This window comes from Pteropus alecto, unplaced genomic scaffold (assembly GCF_000325575.1).
Source record: "Pteropus alecto unplaced genomic scaffold, ASM32557v1 scaffold135, whole genome shotgun sequence".
NCBI lineage: Eukaryota > Metazoa > Chordata > Mammalia > Chiroptera > Pteropodidae > Pteropus > Pteropus alecto.
In genome coordinates this window covers 4,242,043-4,251,600 of record NW_006438076.1, presented here as the reverse complement: position 1 = coordinate 4,251,600, position 9,558 = coordinate 4,242,043, and the positions used below count along the sequence as shown (strand labels likewise).

The following is a 9,558-nucleotide window of genomic DNA, read 5'->3' as shown; positions in this document are numbered from 1 at the left end:
CCCATCCTCTGTTCCAAATAAACTCAGTTCCCTTGGGGGAAAGCATTGGCCTTCTCTGTCCTGCTGGCCTACCTCTCCCCCGGGCAAATTCTCTGCACTATTACTTCAGAGCTGGTAGCAGGGATAGGGGTTCACTGTCTTAGAGTGACCTGCCTCTGCAGGGCACTGGGTGGGGATAGGAAGCCTCTGGTCTTTTTGGCTGGCCTCTTGCCAAGTAGAATCTATGCACTGTGAGTGAACTGGGCTGAGGGCAATTGGGCCCCAGTATTCTAGCCTGTCATGCCTGGATAGAGCCTCTGACCTACGAATGGGGGGCTAGTGAAAAAAGAGAGGTCTCTACCTCTCAGCAGCACTTCTTTGGAATTTAACCTTTACAACGCACAGTTTGAAGGTATGAGAAATGCTGGCGGCCTGCCCTGCACAGAGAGATAACATAGCCCTTGACCGGGTGCTGGTGAGAAGGAAGCCCTGTCTTCATGGCCATGCTGCCCAGAGCAGTTTCTATCATGCAGATTGCTGGGGGAGCAGGCCAGAGAGGGAATGGGTGTGACTTAAATGCCACAAACCTATGTGTTCAAAACAAGATTTAGTACGTTCTTGAATAAATATTTCTCCATTTGCTGTATGCCCTTAGGACAATTTACAGGTACTTAAAAGTTGTTTTTTAAAAACTAGTGTTTACCAATTAGGGTTGTTTCACTGGCAAAAGAGTCTTCAGAACTCCTCACACTGCCCATTAATAGACAATTGGATAGAGAAGTTTTGGTATATATAACGGAATAATACTAGGCCATAAAAAATGAACTCTTACTATTTGCAACAACATGGATGGGCCTAGAGGGTATAATGCTAAAGTGAATAAGCCAGAAAAAGACAAATACCGTATAATTTCATTTATATGTGGAATCTAAGGAACAAAATAAACAAACAAAACAAAAACAGACTCAAAGATAAAGAGAACAAATTGGTGATTGCCAGATGGGAGGGGGGACTAGGGGGCTGGAAGAAAAAGGTGAAGGGGTTAAGAAGTACAAATTGGTAGTTATAAAATAGGCACAGGGAATATAGCCAATAATATTGTAACGACTATGTATAGTGCCAGGTGGGTACTAGACTAATAGAGGATCACTTAACAAATTATATAAATGTCTAAAGACTATGCTGTACGCCTGAGACTAGTATACAATAACACTGAACATCAACTCTAATAGAAAAATAAAAATTAAACAAATTTTTAAAAAGAAAAGAAAAGAAAGCTGCAGTGTAGACCTCAAGATTCCGCTGCATGGGCCATGCCTGCCACAGTTAACGTCCCCAGAGGCAGGTCTTAACCAGTGATGGAGGAAGAGTAGGTGGGTAAATGTTCCAATTTTCTCACTCACTTGGGGTAACCCTGAGGTATGTCCTACACCAGTTCCCAGGGTTCTCCGATGGGATTAAACCTCAGTTACAACTCACTCTTTGTTGGCTTTCTTCCTTTCATTCCCGCTCATAGACGTGAACACAATTTAATTTATTGATGGTCATTAACGACCTAGAACCAAGGCACAACCTTCCAGGTAAACGTTTAACTTTGGAGCATTAGTAGAAGATGACTCACTAATTTTTTTCTTCCCTTCTATGCACACTGTCCCAGCCGGTTGGTAGCTTTTAAGATCATATACTCAGATACAGGTACAAATAAATTCACATATATTATTTGCAACGTGTGATGGTTTACATTAGGGCTTCCTAGTACAAATGGAGTTGTTAATTTTGCATCTCAAATTAGTTCCTGCTAATCCAGCAACTAAAGCAAACTGTTTTGTGAAAAACATTTCCAAGCATGACCTGGTAATTGGTTTAATGGATTTTCAATGAAGGGTGAAGTACCATGCTATGTGTGCCCTGCAGGTATTCCATAAATATGTTTTGATTGACTGTTAACAATCTACATAGGAAAAAACCTATGTAGATTGTTACCTATGTACTATCTCAATTGTCTTATTTTTCTCATAGTCTCTGTCTATGGTGCATATATCTATAAACACTTAAGGTAAACAAGGGGGCTGCTGTAGTAGAGGAGAATTACCTAACGAAGCACTCTGGGCTAGGGAGTTTTACCTAGTTTAAGATCGTTGGTGTGTACCTGGGATCTGCCCACCCCTACATGAGTGAGGAAGGAGGCCTCATGCTGATCAGCTGAGAGAAATAGTGACCCCATAGGCTAAAAGGGTAATGTCCCACCTATGTCAGAGAACCTGGTATTAGTACAGACAATTCCCTGTTTTCTGTGTGAGGTATAGATAGATCTGCTCTGACCTTGGCATTGCTGTGGATACCACTACGTTGTCCATATCTGTTGTATATACACCAGAGATAAGAAAGGTGTGTAAAACAGACATCTTTACTTATTTTTCTCCCAAAACATTCATTGAGCCCTCCTATTATTTTTATGTATATATATGTATGTATGTATGTATGTATGTATGTATGTATGTATATTGCTATACATGTGTAGCTCTTGCTATTGTATTGTATGTATGATTTAGATTTTGTTATATGTTGAATATCATCTGAGGGTCGCGATCACCTGGGGGCATATATGCCCATTAGATTGCAAACTGGAATTTAGTAAGAACTGTGCCTGAATGGATTCGAAAGTTAGAATAAAGGTTTTGTTTTTACTTTGAGGAAAGTTCCATATGGGCAACAGAACAAAGAACTCTTGAGCGGTAGAAAACAAGAGGGTACCTGCAGACACGTGCTGGAGAAAGAGGCCAGGTAACATGTGGGTAAAGTGGCTCAGGGCTGCCACGTGTTCCTGTGGAACCAGAAACCTCTGGTTTGAAGTTACATTCTTTGGATTTTTCTAGTTAAGTAAGCAGAAAAAAATCCTTTATTTCTATCAAATTAAAAAGTACAAATAATCTTCAAGCAAGATAATCAAAATAATCAATAACACAATTAACAGGAGAGCATTTATACATCAGCTTTAAATCAATAACACAATTAACAGTTAGGAGAGCATTTATACATCAGCTTTGGCTACTTTGAATTAAGCACATACGCCAAAATCAAGAAGGCTGACAACTTTCACACTGAGGAAAAGCAGTGACTCATAGTAAACACACGACTTCTGGGAAAGAGGAGCTGACATTTCACAGGGCAGTAAACCAAAGAGAAAAGTTGTCATTAGGTCAGAGAACTGATAGGAGCTTTGAGAGGCATCACAGTGAAATGTCATTGTAAGTCAATAATTTCCTCAGAGATCTGCTTATCTCAAAAACAAGAAAATGTAAAAATCAGCAGTACAAATTCTCATAAAACTAGAAAAGTCCTCTAAGGCCTGACACCTCAGAGCTTACGTAAAGACTGAATTTTCATTTTTCTTCCCTTTACTCTTCTCTAAATTAAATACAAATCGTTTTTTTGTTTGTTTATTACATTTCTGACTTTATAACTGAAGCTTTAAAGTGAAGAAGAGAAAGATTTAATAAAATGGAGTTAGACACAAACGAACCGCAGGGAGAATCTCCTAGGCATGCTGCTCCTTTGAAGTTTTAAACAAGAAATCTTTTATTTCAAGAATGACACTGTGCTTACTGGAATAGCCTAATTATCACCGAGGAAGGAAGGTACATCCGTGCCATACAAGTGTTACCATCTCTCTGTATCTCTTTCTCTCTTACACACACACTCTAATCAAGTTGGGGAATTCTCTGAAAAATACAGATAATGACATTTATTTTGGCAAGAATTTGTGCAATTTGTTAAAAGAAAGATGTGGTATGGCATTTATAAACAATTGTAATTATAATTTGTCTCAACAGATGCAGGAAGCAGATTTTTCTTCATAGTTAAAATATGGCTTCGTGGTTTCCCGACATTTGGGTCTTGCAAACCGGACTGGGTCACTTATACACGGAAAGTGATGATAACTTATGATCAGACCACATTCTTGTATTAAAAGAAGTTTCTATTACTGGATTCTCCTTTTGAGACACCAAATAGACTAGAGAGTTACTAAAAATGGAGGGGACCATACTGTGAACACAACTCTACCTTATGAGTTGTCTCTGGAAAAATCAACTGCAGCGAGAAAACACACTGTCTGTTAAATGAAAGGTAATAAATGAGATTCATCAGGTAGGTACAGCTGCCTCTCAAGATCCTGTAACCCAGCAGAGTACAGATGAGACATATGTCCTCTGTATATACAGTGTGCTACTACCACCAGGACCCAATGAGTGCCCATTTCCTGTTTCAGCATCAGAGCATCAAAAGCCAAGATTCCAGGTGGGAGCAATAACGTTGTTTTACCTATTAATGAGAATGGAGAGCTCAACCTAAAGAAAGGTACCAAAAATGCCCTTTTGAATTTTCTGATTAATCCCTATGGGTAACATGAAAACACAAGTTCACGTGAACAGTATTATTTCAGTTTTTAAGTACAAGGAGGCAAGACAATTGGAATATCTATTACCTAGAGTAATTGTTGAAGATTTAATCAGACAATGCATGCAACGCACTTAGCACAAAGTACCAAGAAACAATAACAACTACAAATGCCTTTACTGTAACACATTTGGAAATTTGTGGTCTTCATGATTGGAGCAAAGACCCCCCAGCAGGCTGGTAAACTGTTTAGACAAACAGCTAAAGTCAAATATTGAACTCAAGTCCCGGTGAGCTACATTTTATAAAAGCCCCATTTATGGGTTTGCACAGGTATCTTTCTAACATTATCCCATGTCGACAACATTTTAAGTGGCAGGAAAAGCTACAGCAGCACCTCTCTCACCCATGGCTATTCTTACCCCTTCCTTTCCTTATCAAAGACGGGGGCACACCCTGGGTGAAGCTGAACTCATCTGAGCTTGGCTGCTGGAGGATGATGGGAAAGGACCCTGGGAAAGGAGGATGAGACAGGAAGCCAGTCTCCCCTGGTTCTGCCAGAATTGTGCGTGCCGAGCAGTGCCACTGCATCAGATGGTGGGCAAAGATGTGAACCGGGCACTCAGTATCACGCTAATGTGTAATGTAATATCGAGAGATGGTATAAAGTCGAGTGTTATCTCGTGCTAGGTGCTCGATCACCACTGAGAATTCACCTGCCAGAACTTTAGGAAGGATTAGTTCATCATTAGGGCCTTGTTTGGGGGTGGGAGCAAGGGAGCGATTTCAGGATCTCAGGAAAGAAAAGTGAGTAGTATGGGGATAGCTCCCAGGAGCCCAGACCTACGTGTGAGCACCGTGGCCGAGGGGGGCTCAGGGAAAAGGTCCTTTCAGGGGCACGAAAACGTGGATAACAAAGGGTAGGTGAGGAACATGAGTTCACCTCCTCCACAGATTAGCCTGGACCCAAGCCAGCCTACTTTGACAGTCTTTCATTTTATTTATAAACTAGTAGTTATGGAGGAGAATCAGACTTTCCTCTTACAGCGGTCCCCAACCTTTTCTGCACCAGGGACCAGTGCTCCGATGAGGATCTGATGCCTGAGGATCTGAGGTGGAGCTGAGGCGGTGATGCTAGAGCTGGGGAGTGACTACAAATACAAATGACACCTGTTCCCACACCTGCCGTTCACCTTCTGCTGTGTGGCCCGGTTCCTAACAGGCCATGAACCAGTACCGGTCCATGGCTTGGGGTTTGGGGACCCCTGCCATAGCAGCTTCCTTTGCTTAAGCAAAGGGGAAAAAAGAACAGTGTCATGCAAAGCTGAATGTCACCCTAGGGAACTCTGCTAATTTTTAATGTGAGACCACTGGTAAATGCAAGCAAAACCAAGCAGTCTTGAGCCCTGGGTCGCCTGGAACAGGATGCAGGCAGTTAACGTCCAGGAGTGAACTCAGGCTGCAGAATCAGAAAAACCTGGGTGGGAGTCTTGGCTACACTGTTTACTGGCCGCAGGAACCTGGGCAAGATGCTTCACATCTCTGGCCTTGCCTTCTTTCTTTTTCTTCTTCTTTTATTCAAGAACAGTTGGGTTTGTTTAACAGCAAGTTTGAAACTCTTGCCTTAGGCACGAATACTACAGTGGTTTTATCAAGAATAGACAATTTCCTACACTGTCAAATATACAAACGTTCCTTTAGCACTTTCTTCAACACTGACCGACACGCAGAGTCAGTCCATGTTTGCTCTGATCTATCTACTGAATTAACCCAAGCTGATTCTTCAGAGACTCTGGTATCTCCTGTGGAGGAAGGTGAGGGAGCCTCAAGTGGACCTTCAAGGAGTCATAGAATGCCAATCGTGATGACACGGGAAACGAGTCCCTTCCATACACCTTTAAATCCAAGTCTGGAGGACCTGAGAAGCACTGCCACTTTTCTCTTTACTCAACACAGGTACCACAGAATCAGCAGGGTGAAAGACAATTGCACAGAAGACTCCAGCTATGTAACCTGCCACAAATGTTACAACCAGCTGCGCTACCTTTCAGCATTCACTTAGGGGTTTCGGAACCACAAATTTGCACGATGCTTCAACAGTATGTTCAAAGCAGGAGAACTTCATCATGCTGTATTATTGTATCTATCTCAACCAGAGAGAAGCAACGCCCTTGTAGAATGTTTTCATGCCTTCTTCCTTATGCATCTTGGGAGCTGCATCCCTCAGAGTGTTGGCATAACGTGATTGGGTTTGAATTTGAACCTTAGCAGCTTCCATCAGAGCCAAAGCCATGTCAGCAAAAAATTCAGTACTGGTAGAGGCGGACAAACATGTGATGGGTGTTCTCCTCTCCAAGCATGTTGCTATACGAGACTTTGAAGGCTCATAAAAGCGAAACTTGAGGAGCCCCTGCAGAGAGTAGCCAATGAAAGTCGGAGCCATCCTTTAGCCAAATCACAAACACCATCCTCTTTAAGTGTAACTGAGAATCCAGTAAATATGCCCTTGTACTTTTGGGGGCCTACCTGCACATGGCATTTCACTAAATCCAGAGGAATGACAGCAGTGTGTGTCAGACCACAACTTAAGACCCCACCAAAGCCAAACAGTGCATAGAACTTCATAGAGCCATATTCACAACTGTACTCTTCCACGGTGGTGGATGCCAGGTTGCAGGAGCGCCAAGGCGGCCCGTGAGGCCATCCTACACCAGCTGCAGGTGAGGTGTGTTGAAGGGGTTCACCTGTACGAGGTGCACCCTGCACAAGGACATCTTCTCCCTAAGATGGCAAACGCACTGATGCTCCTTGGGAAAGCTACAGCTCACAAAGGCCAAATGTCCTCTGAACCCTTAGATCTGTGTCTTGCATTTTTTTCTTTAAACGTGAGATTGTGCCTATCTCATAGCACACTTCAAAGATGAAATGAGATTGTGTAAAGGTCCTAAAACTGCCCATATCACTCAGTAGGTCTTCAATAAGTGGTATCTATTTTATGTTATTAAACACAGCAAGGTTTTCTAGTTCTAAGTAAGTGGGAAGCCTGGCAGGATAATAGAAAGGAAAATGAATTTAGAGCTGGTTGAATCACAGATTGTGAGGACAGGTAGGAATCTTAGAGACCATCCAAACTATACAAACTACCGTGTGTGTGGCAGTAAAAGGAAAACCGAGAAAAGCTGTCCCTTGAATTTTACTTTTGTCAAAATATTTTCAAGAAAACTTTCATTGTTTACAAAACCATTGAAGGAAAATTAGAGTTTGTTAATCAGAAATAAATTTTGTAGGCCACCGAACATGAAACAAACATCGTCTTTCAAAAACCATGGAAAAGGTATTTGTCGTTTATTGGCGTCACCTAGCAAAGACCCCTCAGGTGCTGGGCAGTCTCAGAACTAGCAAACATTGCAGAGACATACTGAGTACCCCTTATGCTGGCTGTAACTGTCTATTTTGCTGAAAGGCAGAAGGGAGGGAAGGATGGAGAAGTCGAGTATGACATCAGGAATCAGGCCATTTCCCATTTCCTACACCTCTCTCTACACTGCAGTCACTCCCAAGAATAGGAAAGAACTCTCCCTGGGGATAATCACGATGTATGAAGAGGAAAATTTATTTTTAAGGCAACAGGAATAAATTTCATTGTCCTTCCCAGAGAAGAGCAAGAATTATACAAAGTGGCCACCAAATCCGGAAACCTAGCAAATCCTTAATAAATGGTTTATTGATATTCTATTATGATAAATGACAAAATAGTATTATCTATATCTCTAGATTTAATGGCCACCCTATAGAAAGAATCTTTGGAATAGAAAAAAATTTAAGATTTTGTTTTCTCATGATTGTAAAGCTGTCATACTTAGTCTAGGCATAGCTATTGCAGCATATTTTTTCAACCTCACAGATTTCATTCCCTTTACCAACTATTTATAATATGCTTGGGTCACTCACAGGAGAAAAATGCTATCAGTATCAACATTTAGCAGCATTTTCAAAACACATTTTTTTTTTTGTCTTGAATAAAAACTAAACTGTTATTTTAGTCCAGTAATTCTATATGGGCTTATTAGATCTATACATAAGATATTATTTTTTAACATTTATGTAGGTAATATATCTTACATTTTTGAGGATTTCCAAAAGTCTGAGGATTTTATTTGTTCACAATAAAAGAGAGGAGCAATGTCTACCCATGAAAATCAGAACAGCACTTTAAGTAGACCCTCGACATAGCTCAGTTCCTGGTGCATGAAGCGATTTGACATCGTTCTCTGGCTCTTGGCTTTTAGAAAGGAATTTCAGAGGGATAAAATAAATTACTTAATAGCCTAGGAAGGGAGAAAACAGATGTAAAAAAATAAAAAAACTCAGTCTAGTAAAAATAGCAGACACCGAATCTGTTCATTCCAGGATGTCTGAAAAGGAGATATTCTATAGAGCATGGATGCAGAAGGTGTCACTTCTAACAGAAAAAAATGAATTGTGGACATAGTCACTCAAAGTCAGAGAAATGACCACTGAGACCAATTGGTTTCAATCCCACTGTCACCAGGGGACACATACCAGAGAATGTGAGACAAAGCCCGAGCTACAGCTGTTGGCATTTTTAGGCTTACCGGTGCTATTTCAACAGCCTTTAGGAGATGGAGAGAACCAGAGACTATCATGTGTAAAAAGGCTACTATGGCAACGACATGACTGTCAAAAATTAGCTAGAGCTTGGGTCATACACCTTTTGAAAATCCAGCCTGTACTTGCTTTCTCGTGAAGGCCCTGAGACATGTGCAGAGACATCTTAAACACATGTAGGTAATTTTTGAAAGGCACAAAAGAGCCTCTTCATTAACTCTTTCTATTCATTTCCTATCAGTTCGCCACGTAAACTAGAAAAGATGCTGCAAGCCAACTCAGCTTCTAATTGGAACACAGCACCAATACTAGACATACAATTGAAAGAATGATCACATCTTCCTGGTTCTTCCACTGGGCGGGCTCAGTATGCTTGTTTGGACTGAATAGGTGTGATTTTGTTCAATAAAAGCGTGTTAACATAGGGCCAGATTTGTTAGCCTTCATTCTGGAAAGTTGGTAGAGCATTCCTCGGCTCTTTTATAGCTCAATGTCTGTCTTTGCGACATCCTTGTACTGTCTTAGCCTGGCAGCAACCGCTTCAGGTTTCAT

General features: G+C 41.3%; 2 pseudogenes; both read right to left on the bottom strand.

The window, feature by feature from the left end:
• Positions 1–6,134: 6,134 nt before the first annotated feature.
• On the bottom strand, positions 6,135–7,151 carry LOC102897445 (annotated as a pseudogene).
• A 2,219-nt stretch (positions 7,152–9,370) lies between these two features.
• LOC112482500 overlaps positions 9,371–9,558 on the bottom strand; it is a 6,022-nt pseudogene continuing 5,834 nt past the window's right edge.